The 6,231-nt window shown below is 39.0% G+C and overlaps 1 pseudogene; it reads right to left on the minus strand.

Annotated features, from left to right (window-relative positions):
* Positions 1 to 635: 635 nt before the first annotated feature.
* Positions 636 to 767, minus strand: LOC136313721 (small nucleolar RNA U3; annotated as a pseudogene).
* Positions 768 to 6,231: the final 5,464 nt, after the last annotated feature.

Here is a 6,231-nt window from a genome sequence, read left to right on the forward strand (position 1 = left end):
CTAGATTTAATTTTCTTAATGCATTTGTACTTCTCATGTTTGCTAATAATACCAGGGAATAGATGCAATCTTCTAAAATGATGCTCAACTCTGAATTGGATAATTAGTTGAATCAAATATCCAAAACTATAATTGATTTTATAAGGAAGAAGTGTAATCTCCGCTGGCATTCCTACAGACCGTCGAAGGAACGAACATCAGGTGGGGTTCCTTTCACTCTCGTGGGTTTGCATTCTGTGTTTTATTTGGTTCTGAGTAGAGCTGATCAACTAGGGCACCGTATGAACTTCTCCTTGGCATTGACTCTACCCAACACCGTTTCCCAGGCACTGTAAGTTCTTAATTCAATTCTTAGTTTGGGGTGTCCACTCTGTTTCAGACTACTTCAAGTGGCACTTTAGGTGACCAGAAATGAAGGCCAAGTCTAGGCACAGTTTAAAGGAGTCAGGCCCAGCTCTGGTTATTCTCAAAGGCCAAGCACTAGAAAAGCTCACGTGATGTAAACTATGTCCAACACATTTCACAGGTGAAAGAAATAGAGTGCTGCCTGGTTTTGTGGGTGGGCCAGACATAGCTCTTTAAAGAGTAAAAAAAAAAAAAAATTAAATATACCTATATCTGTGCAGATAGATAGATAGATAGATATTCCCCTCCTATCCCCCAGGAGAGAATGCTGGCCCTCCCCCTAATTGTTTCTGTTGTTCTGAACCTTCAGGGAAACTTCTCTAGTAACAAACTATTGAAATGATCCATGGAAGTATAGCCTTCAAATATATTTTTTGATACATGAAAATTATACGAAATTCAGTGCCCATAAAAAACAGTTGTGCTTATTTGCTTATAGGTTTATTGCTTAGAGCTGCTTTCCCTCTACAAAGGCAGAGTTGAGTTGCTGTAGCCCAGGCCATATGGCCTGCAAAGCCTAAAATATTTGTTGCCTGGCCTTTTACAGAAAGACATTTTGTTGTTGTTGTTGTTGTTGAACTCTGGTTTATAACATTGTCCGACATAAAGCAAAATCTATAAATCGTTACCTATTGTTATTAAGCATTTTCTAAGTTAGGATAATAATTTGACTTGAACTTTTACATGAACGCCTCTTCATTTTAGAATCTAAATGTAAGGAATAAAAGAGTGTTCAAGTGGTTGTAAAGTACAAGCATTTGTCTGATTCTGATGTCTGTGTCCTTGCCATCTCTTGGAATTTCATTAAGAATGAATATGTCTAGAAATTTACATCTAGGTGGATGGACTTCTAAAGCTTCATGGATTAAAGTTAAGCTTGGGAATGGGTCTAACTGGCGTGATTACAATATTACAGCATATAGTTGTAAAATGTTAAAGGAAGCTAGCTCATGGATTTTCTCCACTATCTTCTTCCTCCTTTCAGCCCCGCCCATAGGGAAGTAATTATCTTTGAGAATACCTAGGAACTGTGAACAAAAAGGTGTTAGAATTATACTCGGAAGGCCCAATTATCATCTCCATAGGGATCTAACTCAAACCAACTGCGGATGCCAGGCCATCATTCACTTTCTCTCTGGTGCAAAAACCCTCTCCAAAGTTTCTCTACTTGGAGACACCTTTTGATACCATGATCACTCAACACGTTGGAGGAAGTTCATTCGAGATACCGTTATATTTTAAGCCCCGCTATGAAGTGTTTCTTTCACGAGGTGACCATTCATTGTGCTATTATTTATTCATGCGGAGACTTCTCGTATAAATTGCTTCACTTACTGCTTTTGGGCTCCCAATTTTGAAGCTCTCTTTTGAAAATCAATAACACCTACCTTCTGAGGGAAACCCTTGGCAGAGTAGGCTGTGATGGCTTTTGTTATATTTCTTGGCATTAATTATTCATGGTTATTTATTGAATAATTCAACATGTTATATAATCATTTTAAAATTCTCTACCTTGTTACGGAGAAGTGAGGACTTTTTGGGGCCATCAATTGATTCATGCCGAATGAAGCTATTAGCAGTGAGAACATGCAATATGTATGAAGGTGACCTTCAGGTCTTCATTAAATAAAATAAAGGTGATTTGGATATCCCATGGCCCTCGACGAGAACGGGGAGTGTACTGCTACTCGCATTTACTGTAAGTAAAGGGGAATTACCAGTATAATGTTCAAGCAAGACTCTGAGAAGAAAAGGAGTACTTTCCTTATGTGATAAAAATGCCAATAAAATAGTGTAGGAAAACATCTCCTTCCCTCTATAGTGAATTAAATGATATAAAGTTTTTCCATACGATAGTCTCTTCTTTCTCTCCTGCTTTTCCTTTCATTTTTTAAAACTTTTAATTGGCAAAAAGAGGTTGTTAAGTATTTGTTTTTATTATTTTAAACATTTCTTTGTTATCACTCAGTTTCATTCCATTATTTATTTTTTTTTGTTCTGACACTTAATTTTATATTCATGGTCTTTCTGATGTTTACAGATCTTTGTAAATGCATAATACCCCTACCATCTAAATAATATCTAAGCCAATAATAATCTATAATATTACTTAAGCTGTTTGATGTAAAAGGTAGCAAAGTAGTTTTTTTGGAAAATACAAATAGCATTTATTTTCTTGAAAGATACCCATTAGAATGTAAATATTACTGTGACCTATTCTATATCACAAACAACTGACTCTAGCATTAATTTATAATTTAAGAATTGTATCAGTTTAATATTTAGTAATCTATTAAAAATTAATAAAAATTACTGTGTTTTATAACATACTTGATAAATTGATTCTTGCTTGAAGGCCATGACAAGAGAATTTTATATGCCTGGAGGAGTACTACTACACAATTTTCATATATATATATATATATATGAGTAACTGTAAAAATTATTGAGATTATACTCTAAATTACTAAATAATTCCCACCATTAAAAGGAAGAGAAGACATTTTTCTACTTCCAACATGTGGCACAAATTTTGTATTTATTTCAGTGTTTATATTTTGGGATTTCAGATCCGTTTTAGGCTTTATATGGTGAGTGCTTCTAATCCTCATAGACATCACAACGAAGTATCCCATCCTTGGTTATTTGTCTTATTATAAATCTCGTAGTAGGTGTCACATAAAATCCATTGAGGTATAAGCTGACTTTTGGTTTTAGATGCTGTAAGAGCCTTACAATAATGAGAGGTAATTTCTCTTTCTCTTTTTTTTAAAGAATGAAGTCCTTGATCTCTCTTTTTTTTTTTTTTTTTTTTTTTTTTGTATTTTTCTGAAGTCGGAAATGGGGAGGCAGTCAGACAGACTCCCGCATGCACTCGACCGGGATCCACCCGGCATGCCTACCAGGTGGCGATGCTCTGCCTCAACCAGAGCCATTCTAGCGCCTGAGGCAGAGGCCATGGAGCCATCCTTAGTGCCCGGGCCAACTTTGCTCCAATGGAGCCTTAGCTGTGGGAAGGGAAGAGAGAGACAGAGAGGAAATAGAGGGGAAGGGGTGGAGAAGCAAATGGGTGCTTCTCCTGTGTGCCCTGGCTGGGAATCGAACCCGGGACTCCTGCATGCCAGGCCGATGCTCTACCACTGAGCCAACTGGCCAAGGTGAAGTCCTTGATTTCTGAAGGTGTGGGGCTACTCTTGTCCCCAGTGAGAATTAACAGGCCCTTTAAAAATCCCAACAACCTACAATGTAATGGATGATGATATTGGATAACCTAGAAGGAAAAGTTTAAGGGTAAGGGAGATGGAAGCATCCCATCCTTGAGAAAGAGACACTTCCAATGTGGGGAGAAGGCATGAGCAGCCATTTTGGCGAGGATGTATGTGATAAAGGCCGTTCAAGAACAGTGTAGACCCATGGTCTGTGTATTCACACGCTCTCATGGAACACTGGTTATAGGTTACTTATGGAAGCTAAACTGTAGATGACATTTCTTAGGAGGCTTGCTGAGGAATGATGGGGTTGAGCTTATTAGTAGTAGAGGACGCTTCCCTCTTTGGGAAGCGTCTGCTGCAGACCTTGTTTCTTCAGGGAGCATTGGAGAGGATTCTTAAAACCAGTCTCATGGCATCTGTGTTGGCTGTGGTACATCTGCCCCTTCTACCACATAGGGCTGTGGTTCTTCAAACAGTGTAATATGCTGGTGGAGTAGAACATAAAGATAACTTAATTTGGAGATCTGGTTTATCCTTGCAAGAATTAACTTGGTGTCGGCAAACACTAATGTTCCTGTTACCTAAATATTGTAGAACAAATTTATGTTTATTAGAGAGGTGAACACTCAAAATATTTTATTTGAGATAAATTATATATTATGAATCAGACATTTACAACTTTTCTGGAATAAAACAGATTTTGCTGTAGCTAAAATTTGTGTATCTTGTTTAGGGTTAAAAACTTCCTTAAGGTCTGTAGTTACAATGGAAAGATGTTTTCTTTTTACTTAACATCTTATCTTTACAACTTACCTTTACTTATCTCATTCTCCATTCATTTATGCTTTCTTTCACTGAATAATATTTATTGCTTAATAGGATAAACAAGCAAGACTGGAAATTGTCTCTGACCTTGATTCAGTTTCAGTGTAAAGAGTGATTGAAGAATGAATAATAAGATTAATATAAAATTTTATACTAAAAGTTTATGTTGTTGTATGGAGTAAAATACATTCCAATTCCCTTTTGGAAATAGGGGACCTGAAAGATGACCTTAGAATATTGATACCTCCACTGAGACAATCAATGTCAACTGTATGGCGATCAGAAAATTCAAAGCCATTCGCCATGCAGGTATTTTTAGATAAACCCAAAAAGTAGCAGTCTCTCTGGCTTTTATTAGTTCTACATTTTTTTTTTGTATTTTTCTGAAGCTGGAAACGGGGAGAGACAGTCAGACAGACTCCCTCATGCGCCCGACTGGGATCCACCCGGCACGCCCACCAGGGGCGACGCTCTGCCCACCAGGGGGCGATGCTCTGCCCCTCCGGGGCGCCGCTCTGCAGCGACCAGAGCCACTATAGCGCCTGGGGCAGAGGCCAAGGAGCCATCCCCAGCACCCCGGCCATCTTTGCTCCAATGGAGCCTTGGCTGCGGGAGGGGAAGAGAGAGACAGAGAGGAAGGAGGGGGGGGAAGCAAATGGGTGCTTCTCCTATGTGCCCTGGCCGGGAATCGAACCCGGGTCCCCCGCACGCCAGGCTGACGCTTTACCGCTGAGCCAACCGGCCAGGGCCTAGTTCTACATTTTACCTGGAGGACAGGTCTGTCCAAAAAATGTCCACTGTATTTGGCTCTCTAAAAATTCAGCAAAACATTTTTCAAAAGGAGTGTCTTCATAAATACATAAAATAAAGTAATTGCATTTAGTCATTCCATGTGTTTGCCCAACCTTTTTTTTTATTAAAGGTCTGCAAGGTCCCATATGCTGTGAAAACATGGTGGTTATGACCACACACTACTAAAGGAACTTCAATTTAACCATAGATGATAGAATTATTTGTTAAATTTAAAAGTATGATGAATATTATAAAGACATGTTAGATGCGAGTTCAGTCTAGAACAGGGTTTCTCAGCTAGGGGCAGTGTTACCCCCCAATGGAAATTTGGTGATGTCTGGAGACAGTCTGATTGTCATGACTAGAGAGGGAGCTGCTATTGGAATCTAGTGGGAATAGGACGACGGTGCTGCTGAACATCTTATGGGGCTCCTGACAGAGCTCATGACAAGGATTTCTCTGCTCCAAGAAGTCAGTAGAGACACGGTTGAGAAACCCTAGTCTAGAATGATGGGAAGGGACAGGCAGAGGATGGAAACTGGGGAATCTCTGTGGCAACCATAGAGCTGACAACTGGTTTCTGAGTGGTGATACCTTTTAACTAGACCACCCATTAGATGAGGTGTATAATTCAGTACCCCCATTGTATTTTCTATCTACATAGACAAAGCTTCATAAAGCTTGACTGAATAAATAAATCATACAATGTCAAGTGTGAATATTGAAACAGAGGGTACCCAACCTTCATTCTACCTTTGTTACCCCTTTATTCATTGAAAGAATAATCGACTTCCCCGGTTTGATCTTGGCGCCGGTTCCTGGCTGCATAATCTACAATTGTTACTGAACCTGTAGAACGGGGATAATGATGTAGCTTTCCTTACACTTGTGAGAATTAAATGAGAATGTTTAATAAAATAGAAGGCGTCCCACACAGTCTCTGAATAAACAGCGGCTATTAATCAGAGAAGATCACATTATGCTCCAAAATGATATG

Source organism: Saccopteryx bilineata, chromosome 9 (assembly GCF_036850765.1).
Source record: "Saccopteryx bilineata isolate mSacBil1 chromosome 9, mSacBil1_pri_phased_curated, whole genome shotgun sequence".
In the NCBI taxonomy this organism is placed as follows: Eukaryota; Metazoa; Chordata; class Mammalia; order Chiroptera; family Emballonuridae; genus Saccopteryx; species Saccopteryx bilineata.